We start from the raw sequence: 18,050 nt of genomic DNA, 5'->3' as shown, positions 1-18,050 counted from the left end.
GCCCAGGTGAAAGATGACCCAAGAATGACCAGTGACATCAGCTGGGAGTTTAGAGACATACAGAAGACATCCACTTGACACACACAAGGGATGAAGTGAAGCTTATTTCCTCTGCAAAACTCACTGATGAATGCATCCCTGCATTATGGGGAGTGCCTGCAAACGTGGATTAGTCTCCAGCAAACCTACATATGTCTGCTCCTATCAGCAGAATTGCATGTCCATCAAGGAGCATTTGTGTTTGGTTCCAAGCCTAAAAATTTATGTCATTCTTAGTTATTAATTACTTAATCCAGTATTAACCCCAAAATAAAATAAATTATGCCAAAAAAGGGAACTGTTTCTATCCATGCTGAGTTGAAAGCTTTGTAAAGGCGTACTGAGAACTGCTAAAAATTACTATGGAATTGGGTGCGGACGAGACAATGAAAGGATTGAGAAAATCATAAAATTCTAGCAAGATTCTGTACTCAGATTGCTTTGCAAGGGTCTTAGAGGTCTCTCTCAACTTCAAAGAAACTGATGCTGGAAATTGTAGATGATGCATTATGGGTGTGGTGTGTGTAAGAAAGATGACAAGGAGCTGTGGTCAGCAGACCCTTTCTCAAAGAAAAGCCTTGGCTCCACATCAAAAGAGTGGTGAATGAATGTGCATTTATATGTTTTAAGTTAAAATTAAACAGGTTTGAAGTACATACGTATCATTTTTTAGCTTTAAGTAAAGTTTTTATTGAAGTATAACATACATCGAGAAAAGCGCCCAAATCTAAGATCACGGTGGAATGTGCTTTTGTAAAGCGAACACCCAGCATAACCAGCAATCAGATCAAGAAATAGAACTTTGCCAGCACCCCCAAATCTTTCATCATGCCTTATTCCAATCATTACACACCCCCACATCAAATGTAGCCACGACTCTGACTTTTATCAGCATTAATTACTTTCTCCTATTAAATTATAAAGCAGAATGTTTCTGTTTTTTGCTTGAGGCTTAACTTGTTTTGCTTGGCATTACGTCTGTAAAAGCCATCCATGTTGTTTAGTGTTGCAGTAATTTGCTCAATCTCATTGTTGTATTCTTTCAGCTATGTGTTGGTTCAGAGTGAGCACTGAATAAATGATAGTCAAACAGAGACACAAGTAACCTTTAGAAAATAAGACAACACCTGGACAGCTGTCCATCATCTGAGTTCAAACTATGCTCTGGAAGTGTTGAATACCCGCAATTTATCTATCCATTCTACCCGGAAGGATATATGTGTTGTTCCTAGTGACTAGCTGTTATGCGTAGTGCTACTATAGACATTTTTCTACAGATCTTTTGATGCACACATGCAGGCATTTCTTTTGAGTATGTATCTAAGAGAAAAATTGACCTAAATTGTACATGTATTCAGGCTTAATAGATACTGACAAAGAGTTTTTCAAAGTAGTTGTGTCCATTTCTGCTTCTACTTGTGGAGTATGAAAGTTCTGATGGCTTCCACATTCTTGCCAACACTTGCTACTGTCTATGTTATTGTTTCTAATGTTAGCTGTTCTTATGGGGGTAAAGTGATATCTAATATTTTTGTTTGCTTTAATACATCTTTTATTATGGGGTAATTTTAGATTTACAGGAAAGTTGCAAAAATAGTGCAAAGAGTTCCCGTATAGCCCTCACTGAATTTTCCCTATTTCTGAACATCTTCCATTACTGTAGTGTATTTGTCAAAGTGAAGAAACTGGTATTAATAGGTTGCTATTAAGAAAACTCCAGACTTTATTTAGATTTCATTGGTTTTTCCATTATTATCCTCTTTCTATTCTAGGAGCCCTTCCTCCAGGATACCACATTTGGTTGTCATGTCTCCCTTGTGTCTTCTGGTCTGCGATAGTTTCCTGGTCTTCCCTTTGTTTTTTATGACCCTGATAGTCTTGAGAGATGCTGGCAAGGCCTCCAGTAGCAAGTCCCTCATTTTGGGTCTGTTTGATGTTTTTCTTATGGCCAGAATGGAGGTAAGGGTTTTCGGAAATAATGTCACAGAGGTAAAGTGTTCTTCTCATTGCACCAAAATTAAAGAGTAGATGACAGCCACATGGCATCACTGATGATGTTAACCTCCATCACTTGGTGAAGGTAATGTTCTCCCCAGATTTCTCCACTGTAAAGTCACTATTTCTCCTTTTCTCAATCTTACTGTTTGGAAGTGGATCACTATGCCTAGCCCACCCTCAAGTTGGGAGGAGAGGGAGACTTAAGTTCTACCTTTTGGAAGGTGGAATATCTATGTATATTATTTGGAATTTTTCTGCAAAGAAGATTTGTTTAATCTCATTCATTCGTATCAGCAGAAACTCACGTTAATTAATATTAATTAATTAACATGAGTTAATTATAATCTTTGGGTGATAATCTAATACTACATTATTTATTTGTTGCCCACATTTTTTCGTCTTTGGCAATTGGGAGCTCTTTCAGGTGGCTCCTATGTTCCTTTAATGTGCTATCCCCACAATCCTTTTGTTTTTCAAGTACTTTTTTACGTTCTTGCATTACAAGATATTCCAGGTTTATATTATATTTTCCCTGCCCTAGCCTCAGAGTCACCCATTTTGTAAAGAAGCCCTGATTTTGGCCGGGTGTGGTGGCTCACGCCTGTAATTCCAGCACTTTGGGAGGCCCAGGTGGGTGGATCATGAGATCAACAGATCAGGATCATCCTGGCCAACATGGTGAAACCCCGTCTCTACTAAAAATGCAAAGTTTAGCTGGGCATGGTGGAGGACACCTGTAATCCCAGTTACTTGGGAGGCTGAGGCAGGAGACTCACTTGAACCCGGGAGTCGGAGGTTGCAGTGAGCTGAGATTGCGTCACTGCATTCCAGCCTGGTGACAGAGTAAGACTCCATCAAAAACAAACAAACAAATAAACAAAAATACAAAACAACAACAAAAGCAAAAGAAGCCCTAATTTCTTTCATTGGAGAATAGTATTTAGAAATCAAGATCTCAGTGTGTGGTGTCTCACTGTGACTTTCATTTGTATTTCCCCTGAAGAGGGTTACCCTTCCAAATGTTTATTGGGCATTTGGATATTTCTTTTAACAAAGTGTTTATTGAAGTCATTTGACTTTTTTTTTTTAACTGGAATGTCTATATTGTTTTCTTATCAATTTAGATATTTTTCGTTTTTTTACGTATTCTGGATTTTAGTTCCTTCATTGATTATATTCATTATAGATATCTTCTTCCACCCCGTGGCTTGTCTTTTCATTCTTTGAAAAGGGCATTCTTCATATTATCATGGTACAATTAGTCACTTTTTCCTTTTATGGTTCCATTTATGATTATTAGAATGTTTTCCAGTGCTATCTTCTAAAAGTTGCATTGTTTTATGTTTAGATATAAAATACACCTGGAATTGATTCTTGTGTGTAGTGTAGGGAGGGGTTAAGATGAGGTGGGCAGGGGAAACTCTTTGGGATTTAGTATGGGATGCAGGACAGTCAGACTAGCAGAGTGAAGGGGTAGATTCCTGCCATGCGGGAGATTGACCTTTTGCCTGCAAAGAAGAGAGATGTTATTTATAGTTTGTAAATATCTCACATTCTAAGTCTAAAAGTCAATATTTCTTACTTTTGTGTTTTTAAAAAAGGGCTGCATCTTGCAATAGAGGTCAAGAGAAACTCATCAGTTGCCTAGCACTGAAATGGAGAAATTTCTTTAAGAATCAACTGCAGCCAGGCGCGGTGGCTCACGCCTGTAATCCTAGCACTTTGGGAGGCTGAGGTAGGTGGATCACCTGAGGTGAGGAGTTCAAGACCAGCCTGGCCATTATGGTGAAACCCCATCTTTAGAAAAAAAAAAAGAGTCAACTGCAACAAAGTTGTCATGGCCAGCACATGTGCAACTTTCCTCTCTGCATCTGATGGCCATTTTAATTGATTTATTTGATTTTATTTGATAGCACCTTACAGGCTGATTATAACTTAATCCTGCCTCCTACATAATGCTTCTTTTACAAAGTTACACTAGAATTTAGCGCTGAAATAAGAACTTGAATTCATAAGTTTTCCATCATAAAGGAAATGCCATTAATGCAGTTGAAATTGTCAACTTATTTTGAAATACAGCATAGACTTTTTGAAGCCAACAGTAGCTGGTATGACCAATTCCTGCATCATGAAGGACATCTAGCACCCAACGTCTAAATATCAAAAGCTCCTGGCTGACTTTCAAGAGAAGCTATTTAACTTCTAGGAATGTATAATTCAATAAAGGGAAAAACAGAACAATGAATTTAACCAAGTTGGAAATTCAAACTCCCATGTTTGATATGCCTGGAAATAATGCTAGTAGTCATAAGGTTCCATAAAGGTCAAAATCAATGATTTGGTCCTGAGAAGAACTATAGCCTAACTGTTTGAATGCAGATTTAGCACCATGCTGCATGGGTTTAAACCTTTGTTCTGATGCTCAATAGCTTGGGAATCAGGCTCCCGTCTCTATTCTCAATGTCTTCACATGTACATGGGAATAATGATAGCATCTACCTAATAGAGGTTTCATGAAGATTAAATGAGTCAATACAGGTAAACACTAAGAAATACTTTGCAAAGGATAAGTCCTCAATAAAGGTTAGATATCAGGACAAGCAGCACAGCACTTTTGATATGATGCCTAATGTTTTGTCTGATGGTTTATATTATTTTGTTCTCATATTGCTCTAAATAAATCTCTGAGACTGGATAATTTATATAGAAAAGTTTAATTGGCTCCTGGTTCTGCAGGCTGTATGGGAAGCATGGTGCTGGCATCTGTTCAACTTCTTGGGAGGCCTCAGGAAATTTATAATCATGGCAGAAGGCAAAGGGAGAGCAGGCACATCACATAACCAGAGTAGGAGTGAGAGAGAGAAAAAGAGAGAAAAAGAGAGAGAGAGAGAGAGAGAGAGAGAGAGAGAGAGAGAGAGAGAGAGGTGCCACACACTCTTAAATGACCAGATCTCACGAAAACTCACTCACTATTGTGAGGATAGCACCAATGGGATGGTACTAAACCATTCAAGAGAAACCTGCTCCTATGATCCAGTCACCTCCCACCAGGCTCCACTGCCAATATTGGGAATTACATTTCAACATGAGATTTGGATGGGGACAGCATCCAAACTATATCACTGTCCATGGCCAAAAGTGATTAAAATAATTTTAGATTCTGAATTTAAAGAGGCTGTAGGGATTAAGTTAAACACGATATTGATTAAGCAAGGTGTATTTAAGCGTATGAATACATGGGTGCTATTGTCAGCCACTGGTTTTATTTGTTGCTACTGTTTTTTATTTACATTTAATGGGGCGGGTATTTTTTTTCTCACCAGAGTTGGTGTTAAATTACATTTTGAATAACTGAGCTCTGTAAAGGCTTTTCCATCACCAGCCCTGTGGTCCATACCTGGGCTATTGTAGTTGACTCATAGCTGGTCTCCCCATGTATTGCTTTGCTTTTTTGCAATTTCAGCTGCAAACAAATGACAGATATCTTTAACAGATACAGACTGGATTATGTTGCTCTCTGCTGAACAGTGTCCAATAGTTCCCCACTGTTTTTAGAATAAGACTCCAAATCCATAACATGGTCTGACTCTGCCCTGTCGTGCTTGCTTTCTGGCCTCATTGTGTATCATTGTCCCTCACTCTGTCTGTCAGTCCTTCCTGAGGCCAAACTCATTCTTCTCAGCACCTTTGCTCTTCTCCTCCCTCTGTCTCAAGGTTCTGTGGCTATATGAGTCAGGGTTCTCCAGAAAGAGAACCAAGAGATGTATGGATACATGAGGGGATTTGTTTTGGAAATGGGCTCACACGGAGAAGTCACATAATCTGCCATGTGCAGGCTACGGCACTAGAGAAGCTGGTGCTCTAACTTTCCATTTAAGGGCAAAGGTCAGAGAATTGGGGATACTGCTGGTGTAAGTCCAGTTCTCAGTCCTGCCTGAGACCTGAAGTTCTGATGTCCAACAGCAGGAGAAGGTGGATGTCTCAGATCCAGAGGAGAGACACAATTTGCCTTTCCTTGCCTTTTTGTTCTCCAGGTTCTCAACAGATTGAATGATGCCCACCTACACTAGTGAGGGTACATATTACTTATTCAGTTCACTGATTCAACTGCCCAGGTCTTCCAGACACCCTCACAGACACACCCAGATATACTACTATATCAGCTATCTGGGAAGCCCTTAAACCAGTCAACCTGACACCTAAAATTAACCATCACATCAACTAACACCTGCCCACTCTGAGGAAATGTCATTTATCAGAAAAAGCCTTTTCTGATGTTAGGTCAAAATTAACCTCATGTTACTAACTTTCCCACTGTCTTTTTATGGCACGTACCATGGTTTGTTATTCTTTATTCTTTTGGGTGACTATTTACTTACTGTTATTCCCTTCACTAGATCATAAGTTCCACAAGGGCATGAATTGTGCATTTTTAAAGTAGTAAATTCCTACTGCTATACACATATAGCTTCTCTCTATGTTTCTTATTTATGGGAGTTGGCTCACACAATTGTAAAGGCATGCACACACACATATATAGATACACATACATGGAAAAATGGATGTACTGTATATATATATCTTATTAAAATAATATATGTAAAGCACACTATATTAGTTTGTTCTCACACTGCTGTAAAGATGCTACCTGAAGCTGGATAATTTATAAAGGAAAAAGGTTTAATTGGCTAACAGTTCTGCATGGCTGGGGAGGCCTCAGGAAACTTACAATTATGGCAGAAGGGAATCAGGCACATCTTACGTGGCAGCAGGTGAGAGAGTGTGTGTGAGACTGTAGGAACAACTGCCATTTATAAAACCATCAGCTCTTGTGAGAATTCACTCACTAAATGAGAACAGCACAGGGGGAACCACTCTTAGAATCCAATCACTTTCCTCCTTCAACACATGGGGATTATAGGTTTCTCCCTTGATGCTTGTGGATTACAATTCAAGATGAGACTTGGGTGGGGACACAGAGACTAACCATATTATTTCACCTCTGGCCTGTTCAAAATATCATATCCTTTATTCAACTTAAAACCACTCATGCCTTCTCAACAATTCCCCAAAGTCTTAACTCATTTCAGCACTAACTTAAAAGTCCAAATCCAAAGTCTCATCTGAGACATGTTAAGTCCCTTCTGCCTATGAGCTTGCAAAACCAAAAGCAAGTTAGTTACTTCCAAGATACAATGGGGGTTACAATTTGAGATGAGATTTGGGTGGGGACACAGAGCCAGACACTATCACTCACAAAATATTTAGCTGTATAACTTTTTTAGAAATGAAAACTCCCATGTCACCAACACCCAAATCAAGAAAGAGACATGAACACCCAGAAGTCTCTCTTATTCTAGTCATTCCCCAAAGGCAAAAATTCTTTGGATTTTCCCATCTGAGATTAATTTTGCTTGTTCTTGAGCTTTCTATAAATGAAATTGTCGATACACACTCTCATGTCTAGCTTCTTTTTGCTCAATATTATGTGTGAAATCTGTCCATTTTATGCAAGTCTTATTAGTTTTTTTTCATTGTTATATGGCAGTCTATTGCTTGAATATACCACAATTGATTATCTTTGTACTACTTATAGAAAGCTGGGTTATTTCCAGTTTTGAGTTATAACATATATTGTTGTTATGAACATTATTTTGCATATTATATCCACTGGTTTCTTCTGGGTTTGTAACCAGGTGTGCAATTGCTGCAAAGTTGCATCATATGTCTTGTCAAATACATAGCTACCAAATTAGAAAAAATTGCAAAAATTCCTGTAATATGGGGGAACCTCCATTTATTCATCTCAAAACACTCCATTTCTGATGAGGACTTCCCCAGAGTTCTGGACTTCACCTTAGTCTTTTTTTCGCAAAGTGTTTATGGGCCATGAAGATTCTCAAGGATAGATAGAATCAAATTGGCTGTCATAATACATGGAAAGAATTTATAGGGACAGAGCTACCTGGAGGTGCAAGGTCTCTTTTGTGGTCCTGGAGAGTCTTCCAGGCTAGGACCCAATTAGGCCTGTTCTACCGGTCCACTCCGTTTCTTTCTCCTTCTTGGCTTTGCACCTTTTGGTCATTTCTTACTTCTAGAGGAGTAAGTTCCGGAGATGAATTTACAAACATAGCAATCATTTGCCTCCTGGAACTAAAAGTTCCCCACAGGCCTCTACTGCATTCAAATCAATAAGATCAGCAAGTTGTTAACCCATTTGCATGGGGCTATTTGTTATCTGTGACTGGGGGCTCAGAGCTAAGACTGGGCTGACATAGCATTTGGGTAGTGGTAGAAAGAGGTCTCTGCTCAAGCATATCTCCCTTTTTGGTGTGACAGTGACAAACTACATGATGACTTCTCTACTCTTTAGCTAGTCAGGATCCTTTCCAGTAGCAGCCTTGCAATCTCATTTAACCCCAGCTGTAAAGGCACCTCCAGAGTACATTGATCTTAGCTGCTCTGAACACATTCAGAGTCCAGAGGAAACTGCGTTTCCTTCTCAGAAGGTTTTTCAGGCAATACCGAATCTCTTTCCTGGACGTCTGGAGTCCTTTCTCCTTTGGTTTTCCTCCCTCCTTGTTCCTTCCACCTTCTCCTGGGGTCCTGTCTTTATCTTGTGCATCTCAGGCTAGGAGTAGTATTTCCATTGCCATCCTGCCTCTCCCCTACCCTTCATGTTGGTAAGTATCTTTGCCAGAGAGTCTCATCTACTTTTGAGAAGAGCAACCACAAGATAAAGACTGGAGGAGCTTTGGGGAAGAGATTGGTGCCCCTAAAGGACCACTTTGATCCATGGCTTTCCTAACCTCTTCCTCGCCACCAAAGTTGAGGATTGGTTGGAGTGGGCAGAAGTGTCACAGAACTAGCAAATGAAAACTTCTTTTCCTAAAAAATTTTTAAGTCAGATTTGTTGAGGAATGTTTTATACACCATAAAATTAATCTTTTTTGGACCTACAATGCAATGAATTACAAGAAGTGTATACAGTTGTGTAACCACTACCGAAAGTGAGATACAGAGCATTTCCATCTCTCTCAAACGTGCCGTGGGGCTTTAGCAGAGCCAGTGCCCACCCAGTCCTGAGAGAGGATCCCTTACAGTGCAAATGCCCCCTAAGAAGGCCACACTAGTCTGTTTTCTCTAGATGGGAGGCATTGGGACAGTGTGAGTTGAAGATGGAGTGGCTGGTGCAGAATCCAACTCAGCCCTGGGGACCAGGTTCTGGATGAAGTGTCAGGGGATTGAGACCTGGGTCTGGAGGGAAACTGGGAGAAGCATCAACCCCAGAGGGTGAACTGCAGCTGGATGTGGGCTGGGGATGGAAGGAAGAGCAAAACCAGAAACCAAGAGGCAGGAACTCAGCATCCCACACGGAGTCCTGTAGGTTCTGTGGACTATGTCAATAGTCTTGAAAGTGTCAGAACTACCATAAGGAGTATGGGATGGAATTAGGAAGAGTACACAAAAGTGGGTGGTCTGGGTAGCACTAAAGACTTGCTGGTCTCAGGTTGTGCCTGTGTGTGTATGCATGGGTGTGAGTGTGCATGTGTGCATATGTGTATGTGTATGTGTGCACATATGCACATGTGCGTGCACACATGTATACATGCGTGTCAGTGTGTGTGCATGTATGTATGTGTGTGCATGTGTATTCAGAGACCATGGCAAGACCCCGGGCCATCTCAAGGCATCCTAGCTGACCCACATCCTCTGCTGGGTAGAAAAGCCTGGGGCAAGGCCAACGAAGCCTGGTTGGGGCAAGGCCAAGCTGGGGCCTCCAGTCCAGTGAAACAGCCTCTTCCCTTTGTGCACTGGAGCCCTCGATGCTGCCTCACCACCAAGCCTGTTCTGGACCTGGGGGGAGCAGCATGTGCTGGGGGCTGACATCCCAGCTGCATGCTCACGCGCCGTCACCCCCGGCTGAAGCAACCGCACATTCTTAGACGCTCTATGTCATGGAAAGAAAGGTGAAGTGCTCCATCTGCTCTGCTCTCTCCAAACGTTACCACTCTGGCAACAAAACGGGGGTGGGGGCACTGTGGCTAGAGATTCTTTCTTCTCTTGGAGGGCGGAGATATTCTTTTAAATCCTGGAGTCCTTGATGGTATTAAGTCTGAGGAATTTTTCAAACCGTCATCAGGCGGAAGCATCTGCTAACAACCCCTTTCTGCACGTAGTACTCAATGGAGACTTGATCTGAGGAGAATGACTCGGCAGGTTGTGTTTTTGTGGAATTACGCACAGGAGGAGATAAGAACATGCTTTCTTTCCCATAGCTGTTTGCTTTAATTGATGAATATGTCTAATTATTGAGCCTCTATTGCAAGATGATAGAAAGCCAGAAGTAAACTAGCCAGGTAAGGTCTCTGCCATGATGAGCTGATGCTCTGCCGGAGCTGAGTACCTGCCCAGAGCGAGGCCCTATAGGAGGCTCTCCCATGGGCTCCAAGGTGGTTGTGATTGATTGATTGCTTCCACAGTTGTAATTAATATGCTGTTTACAAAAAGGCGTTGCAGCTCCTTCCATCGAGAAGTGGAGCCTGCTTGCCTTGAATCCGGGCTCAACCGTGACTTGATTTGGCCAGCGGAAGGTGAGGAAGTGGGACGGTACCAGTTGTGAACCTAGGCCTCAGGAGATTGGGTGCGTATCTTCTGTCTCCTAGAACCTTGCCTCTGTTGGGTGAATAGGCTTGGTGTAGTCAGCCAGAGAACGTGAGACTCTGTGGAGAAGAGCTCATTTGTCCAAATTGAAGCCAGTGTGGATCAGTCGACGTCTAGCTGATTCCCAAACAGACGACAAGAGAGTCCAGCTTTGAATAGCCGAGCTGTTTTTTCTAATCACAGTGACCACAGACACAGCTAAGAGCAGCAGGGCTGCCCAGCCAACCTGCAAACATGTGAGCTATAATAAACCTCGGTTTCTCACTGAGCAAGGCTGTCTGCACTCACTAATGGCTGTGCAAGGCTCTGACTTTCTGGAGACTCAAGAATCACCCAGTGCCCCAAAGAACTCCTTTGAAACAGCTCCTCCCCTCTTCTTCCACCCTTCCATCCCCAGCTTTAAACCATCACTTGTTTGAGGCAGCAAGGACCATTGTTATAATGTTTATGGCGTCTCATAAATCATTTTACGGGAGGAGAGCAACACAGCAGAATTGGTTATGATGGATATTTATTTTCCTAATGCCACTTATCAGGTGTTGGTCATGAAAATAACCTGTCTGCTAGCCTCCTCTACAGCTGGTGGAAAGGGTGGGAAAGCCAAGAGGAACATAAAGAAGACAGAGATGCAAGGCACTCCTTTGTTTTTGCAGAAGGGAAAATGCTATAGGTTTGTCCAGATGGGATTTGGTGGAATGGTTCAGAATTTAGTCTGCCTTGAACACTCCTTTCTCCATTCATCCACTTAACACAGTTTATTTTTAATGATTTTTTAAAATAAAAATTGTGTACATTTAAGGTATACAACATGATGTTTTGATATATGTATACTGAGTGAAATAATTATTATGGTCGAGTGAAATAATTATTATAGTCAAGTGAATTAACATATCCTTGTCTTCACATAGTTACATTTTATTTCGTTTTATTGTGGTGAGAGCACCTGAAGTCTACTCTTAGCACATTTCTAGCATACAGTTTAGTATTCGATATGGTTTGGGTCTGTGTCCCCACCCAAATATTATCTTGAATTGTAATCCTCATAATCCCCATGTGTCGAGGAGGGACCTGGTGGGTGGTGACTGGATCATGGGGGAAGTTTCTCCCATGCTGTTCTTGTGATAGTGAGTTCTCACAAGATCTGATGGTTTTATAAGTGTTTGACAATTCTTCCTATGCACACTTTCTCTCTTCTGTTGACATGTAATACGTGGCTGCTTCCCCTTCTGCCATGATTGTAGGTTTCCAGACGCCTCCTCAGCCATGTGTAACTGTGAGCCAATTAAACCTCTTTCCTTTATAAATTACCCAATCTTGAATATTTCTTTGTAGCAGTGCGAAATGAACTAATACAATATTGTTACTTAAAGTCCTCATGCTGTGCATTGGAGCTCTAGACTTATTCATCTTACATAGCTGTGACTTTGTACCTTTTGACCAACATCTCATTCTGTATTCCCTATCATTCTACTCTCTGCTTCCACGAGTTTGATTGTTTTGATTCCACATATAAGTAAGATGCTGCAGTATTTTCTTTATGTGTTTGGCTCATGTCAATTAGCATAATGTCCTTGGGGTTCATCTGTGTTGTCACAAATGGCAGAATTTTCTTCTTTTTGAAAGCTGAATAATATTCCATCACGTATATATGTATATATATATATATATATGTATATTTCTCACAATTTCTTTATCCATTCATCTGTGGGAAAACACCTAGGTTGTTTCCTTACATTGGCTATTGTGAATAATACTACAATGAACATAAGTGCAGATAGCAGTTCAAGATACTGGTTTCATTTTCTTTGGCTATATACCCAGAAGTGGGATTAGATTGCTGGATCATACAGTAGCTCTAGGTTTAATTTTTGAGGTATCTCCTTACTGTTTTCCATAATGGTTGTACCAATTTACATTCCTATCAACAGTATTCAAGGGTTCCCTTTTTTCCACACCTTTCCAACACTTGTTCTCTTTTGTCTTTTTGATAATGGCCATCCTAATCGATGTGAAGTGATAGCTCCTTGTGGTTTTGATTTGCATTTTCCTGATTAGTGATGTTGAGGGTTTTTTTTTCCATATACCTGTTGGTCATTTGTGTGTCTTCTTTGTAAAAATGGCTACTCAAGTCCTTTGCTCATTTTTCGATTGAGTTATGTTTTTTTTCCTCTTAAGTTGTGTGAGCTCTCTATATACTTGGGATATTAACCTCTTGTCAGATTTGTAGTTTGCAAATATTTTTTTTCCCCAATCCATAGGTCACTCATTCATTTTGTTGTTTTCTTTGCTGTGGAGAAGCCTTTTTGTTTGATATAACATAGCTTTCTTGAGCACTTACTATCTACTGGGCAGGTGTTAAGTCTGTGAAGAATATGAGCATCATTTTTGTCCCCTTGAAGCTGATGTTTCAGAGAGGTGAACATCACTGTGTAAAAGCAGACATGGCAAAAACTTGCAGAGAGAAGGTTTCTGGACTGGATGAGTGCCAGGGGGCAGGAGTATGTGTGGATGCAGGGATGTGAGGATGTGGGGATGCAGGGATGTGAAGATGTGGGGATGCAGGGATGTGAGGATGCAGGGATGTGAGGATGCGGGGATACAGGGATGTGGGGATGCAGGGATGTGGGGATGCAGGGATGTGGGGATGTGAGGATGCAGGGATGTGAAGATGTGAGGATGCAGGGATGTGAAGGTGTGGGGATGCAGGGATGTGAGGATGCGGGGATACAGGGATGTGGGGATGCAGGGATGTGGGGATGCAGGGATGTGAGGATGTGGGGATGCAGGGATGTGGGGATGCAGGGATGTGAGGATGCAGGGATGTGAGGATGTGGGGATGCAGGGATGTGAGGATGCAGGGATGTGAGGATGCAGGGATGTGAGGAAGTGGGGATGCAGAGGATGTGGGGATGCAGGGATGTGGGAATGCAGGGATGTGAGAATGTGGGGATGCAGGGATGTGAGGATGTGAGGATGCAGGAATGGAGGCCAGGCTGCAGTGGGACCACTGATGGCTGCTCAGCACCTTCCCCTTATTTTTCAGCTCTAATATCCTGATTTTCTTTAGGGAAAGAATCTCTTCCCTCTTCTGTGCAGTCGTGATAGGTTAAATAAAAGTGCTTTCTTCTCCTTAGCCTGAGCCAGTCAGATCCTCTCTTTCTTGAGACTTTGAATTTTGCATCACTGAACTCAGTGATGCAAAAAATACAACCCAGCAATTAAGGTACAGCAATGCCAGTGACAGAGTCCTGCTGCTGCTGTGAGTCACTTCTGCTATTTAGACCCCCAGAACTGTCCTGGTCTCTGTCCTTTCTGGAGAATAAATCACCGGTCTTTTCTTTGATTTCACAAATTATCTGATAAGTTTTAGATGTATTTCTTTCCTAGGTAAACTAGCCAGAGTCAACTTCTGTTGTTTGCCACCAAAGAAATCTAACTGGTTCAGCTGCCTTCATGAGCCCTGCTCAGACATGTCATATACTCTCTTATGTCAACGTTAGTGGCTCTTTTGGTACTGACCCAGAGCAGGGCTTCCAAACATTCTTATTACTTCTCTTTGTGTATGCTTTCAAAAGCCCATATATACCTCATGGAATCATTTTCTTTATGAATTATGCTTTTGTGCAGAAGTTAGCAAACTTTTTCTGTAAAAGGCCAGCAGCTTGAAACAACAACCATTTATTGGTTTCAGTTGACCAGGGACTAGGCATGACTTAGCTGGGTACCCTGGTTAGAGTCTCACAAGGTTGCTATCAAGTGGGTGGCTGGGCTGCATTCTCATCTGGAGGCTTGTGCTGGGAAGAAGTCATATCCAAGTTCACATGGTTGTTGGCAGAATTAAGCTTTTTGAGATTGTAGGATTGAGGTCTTTAGTTCCTAGAGGCTACCCACAGTTCCCTGCCACGTGGGTCTCTCTATTGGGAGTTCACATATAACAGCTTGATTTTTCAAGGCTAGCAGGAGAGTCTCTCTCTTCAGTCTGCTAAGACAGAGTCACACACAAAGTAGCATAATCAAGGCAGAGAGGTTCATCACCTTTGCCATATGACATAATCCAACCCAATCTCTTAGCCTGCACCAAAAGATTTTTATAAGGATGTTATTTACCTCACTTTACCTTCTCCTTATGATAAATCTTGGAATTATTATTTTTTTTCTGCTGGTAGCTGTGTTTTTCTTGAGTGCTGGCTAGTTTTAATCTCAAGAACATTATAATTTTTGTAAAATGAAATTATTGAAGAAAAATATGCTTCAGTATATACAGGCAAAAAAAATCCCATGTTGAACACTGATTTTTGAATTTGATTGCATTTCTGTCTTCACTTTGTCTGCTTGGAAGCACAGGGCCACCAGTAGAGCCATCCATGCCAAGTGTGAAGGACTCTGTGGTATGCTTTCCGGTATTTGCCTTGTTCTTGGCTCCATGCAGTAGTCCATTTTCAGACTGCTGATAAAGACATACCCAAGACTGGGCAATTTACGAAAGAAAGGCTTAATGGACTTGCAGCTCCATGTGGCTGAGGAGGCCTTATAATCATGGTGGAAGGTGAAAGCCATGTCTTACATGGTGGCAGACATGAGAAGAGAGCTTGTACAGGGAAACACTTTTTTTTTTTCATTTTAAAAAATTATACTTTAAGTTCTGGGGTACATGTGCAGGTCTTGCAGGATTGTTACATAGGTATACACATGCCATGGTGGTTTGCTGCATCCATCCCCCCGTCACCTACATTAGGTATTTCTCCTAAGGTTATCCCTCCCCAATCCTCCCACCCCCTGATATCCCTCCTGTAGTCCCCCTACCCTGCAATAGGCCCATGTGTGATGTTCTCCTCCCTGTGCCCATGTGGTCTCATTGTTCAACACCCACTTATGAGCGAGAACATGCGGCGTTTGGTTTTCTGTTCTTGTGTCAGTTTGCTGAGAATGATGGGGAAACATTTCTTTTTAGAACCATCAGAGCTCACAAGACTTACACAATCATGAGATGAGCATGGGAAAATCTACACCTGTGATGCAATTATCTCTTACCAGGTCCCTCCCACGACACAAGGGAATTATGGAAGCTACAATTCAAGATGAGATTTGGGTAGTGACACAGCCAAACCATATCACTCCATTTAATGTTCCAGTATTGATTTCTCTTTTTCCTCTCCAGCATAATTCATGTGATCTTCCTGCTTTTTGTGTATCTAAATTTTAAATCATTTTTGAATAAGGTGAGGAAAATGTTTGATAAAAGTATGGAGTATGGTCCTTTAGTATGTGTGGTGCTTTGCAATGTGAACAAAACCTATATTTAAACTGGAACAAATGGTAATTCAGTGGAAGGACTTTTAAGTTCTCCTGTTATGATTTTAAACATGAGAAGATAGTTGAAAAATTTGTCCATGGCAAATGTTGCTGGTTTCTTCTTGTGGATTCCAAGTCTAGGTTTGAAGAGGATTAATCTCAGCTCATCAACATTGCAAGCTATACCGTGCTGTGTCTGGGTGGGGCTGGGCAGGGGTATGGATCATGCCCCAGTGTTTTGGGCCCATGAGATCACAAGCTACATCTTTCAAGGGTGCCATTGTGCCTGGTACCTCAGTGGTGATTTCACTGCTGGGCTGTCTCCCTCTAAGGGTTCTCATAGCCTGGGCAAGGCAGCTGCAGAATGGTTCTCCACTGAAATCATCCGGCCCAAATCACAGCTGTCAGCCTCACCCTGCACATCAAGGGTCCATCCTAATCTCCCAGGGGGAAGTGGTTGGGGCAAGTTGTTTGCCTTAGCCACAGTGATGCTGGACCTGCTGGCCTGAGGGAGCTTAGCTCAGGTGGCCTCCCCAGAGAGACCTGGCCCTTCCCAAGAAACTAAATCTTGAGGCCAGCTTTCCAAGGTCAAGGGTTGCCACTGGCTGCCATTCTCTTTCTAAGCCATGGATACCCTTGACCACTGTAAGTTTCTTGGGGGCAATGTGGATTATAGATGTGTGTATAACTGAAATGATATCTCAAGCGTGTAGCATAGTGCTTGGCATATAGTATGAATGAACTAAAAATGAGCTCATTTAGGGAAGCATATATTAACACATGGCTCCTAACAAATAGCAGTTTCTTTTATCTAGCAAATATATACTGATTTGCTTAGAGAGGCAGTATAGCATGATGGTTAAGAGCAATAGCTCTAGAGACAGGCTACCTGGTTCAAACCTTGCCTCTGATGCTAACTAGCTGTGTGATCCTCTTAAAGAGGAAGCACATTACTTGTATTCCTCTCTTCTCTGTGTTTCCTTATGTATGAAATGGGACTAAAATAGATATTGAAACTCTGTTATGTGCTCGCTTTTTTTTCTTAGTTTGCTCTCCCTTTGAAGAAGCTAGCTGCCATGTCTGGATCACATGCATGTGGTGAAAAACTGAGACTCCCAGCCAATAGCCACGTGAGTGAGCCATCTTGGAAGTGGATCCTCCAGCCCCAGTCAAGCCTTCAGATGACTACCGCTTTGGTCAACATTTTGCCTGAAACCTCCAGAGAGACCCTGAACAAGAATCACACTGTGAAGATGTTCCTGGTTTCCTGATTCTCAGAAACTGTGTGAGATAATACATGTTTGCTGGTTTAAGCCACTAATTTTTGGGGTAATTTGTTATGCAGCAATAGATAACTAATATAGATTGTGTGTGTGTGTGTGTGTGTGTGTGTGTGTGTGTGTGTGTATACAAGATGAATATGGCTTCTGCAACACAGAAGTTAAATTCTAGTGAAGCATAGAAAAAAGTCAACTGACAACACCAGTACAACGTGGAAAGTGCTATGGGAAAGCAAAGGATACCATGGAAGTATGTAGAAGGGGCACTGGGTATAACTTAAAAGTGGTGATGGTCAGAGGAGGCTTCCTATAATCAGTTACATCTAAGTTGCATCTTGCATCTTGAAGGGTGAGCAGAGCTGGTCAAGCAGACAAGTGGGTGAGGTGAATGAGGGAGGATATTTCAGAAGAAGGAACAGTGTGTGTGAAGGCCTGGAGGTAAGAGAGATGGCAAACAGGGGTAGGGGTGGGAAAGGGGCCAGAGGATATTGAGCTTCAGCCTCCATGATAAAGGAGATTGGATTTTGAAGGGTTTTTGGTAGGTTAAGTTTGCATTTTAGAAATATCAATCTGACTGTGGCATGGAGAATAGAATGGGACGGGAAAAAATGGGAACCTAACAATTATTTTCATTTATTTGTTCTATGATGATTTTATTATATTGCCTGATATACATAGATTTATTTTTTAAGTAGAGGTCACACTTAACATATGAATATACTTGACTTAGTTAAAATAATTTTAAATGAGGATTTTCTCATGTTATTGTTAGCAAAT

The 18,050-nt window shown here is 41.5% G+C and overlaps 1 long non-coding RNA gene across 1 annotated transcript in view; it reads left to right on the top strand.

Moving 5' to 3' along the window:
- The window catches only part of LOC141585076 (uncharacterized), a 75,760-nt gene extending 58,046 nt beyond the window's left edge, over nucleotides 1-17,714 (top strand). Inside the window, exon 5 of the long non-coding RNA XR_012518348.1 lies at nucleotides 17,040-17,714. This is a non-coding gene — a long non-coding RNA (uncharacterized LOC141585076). The remainder of the gene's footprint in view (nucleotides 1-17,039) is intronic.
- The last annotated feature ends 336 nt before the right edge of the window (nucleotides 17,715-18,050 follow it).

The sequence above is a fragment of the Saimiri boliviensis genome, chromosome 7 (assembly GCF_048565385.1).
Source record: "Saimiri boliviensis isolate mSaiBol1 chromosome 7, mSaiBol1.pri, whole genome shotgun sequence".
Taxonomy (NCBI): domain Eukaryota; kingdom Metazoa; phylum Chordata; class Mammalia; order Primates; family Cebidae; genus Saimiri; species Saimiri boliviensis.
Note: the sequence above shows the minus strand (reverse complement) of the source record. Positions and strands in the feature narration are given on the sequence as shown.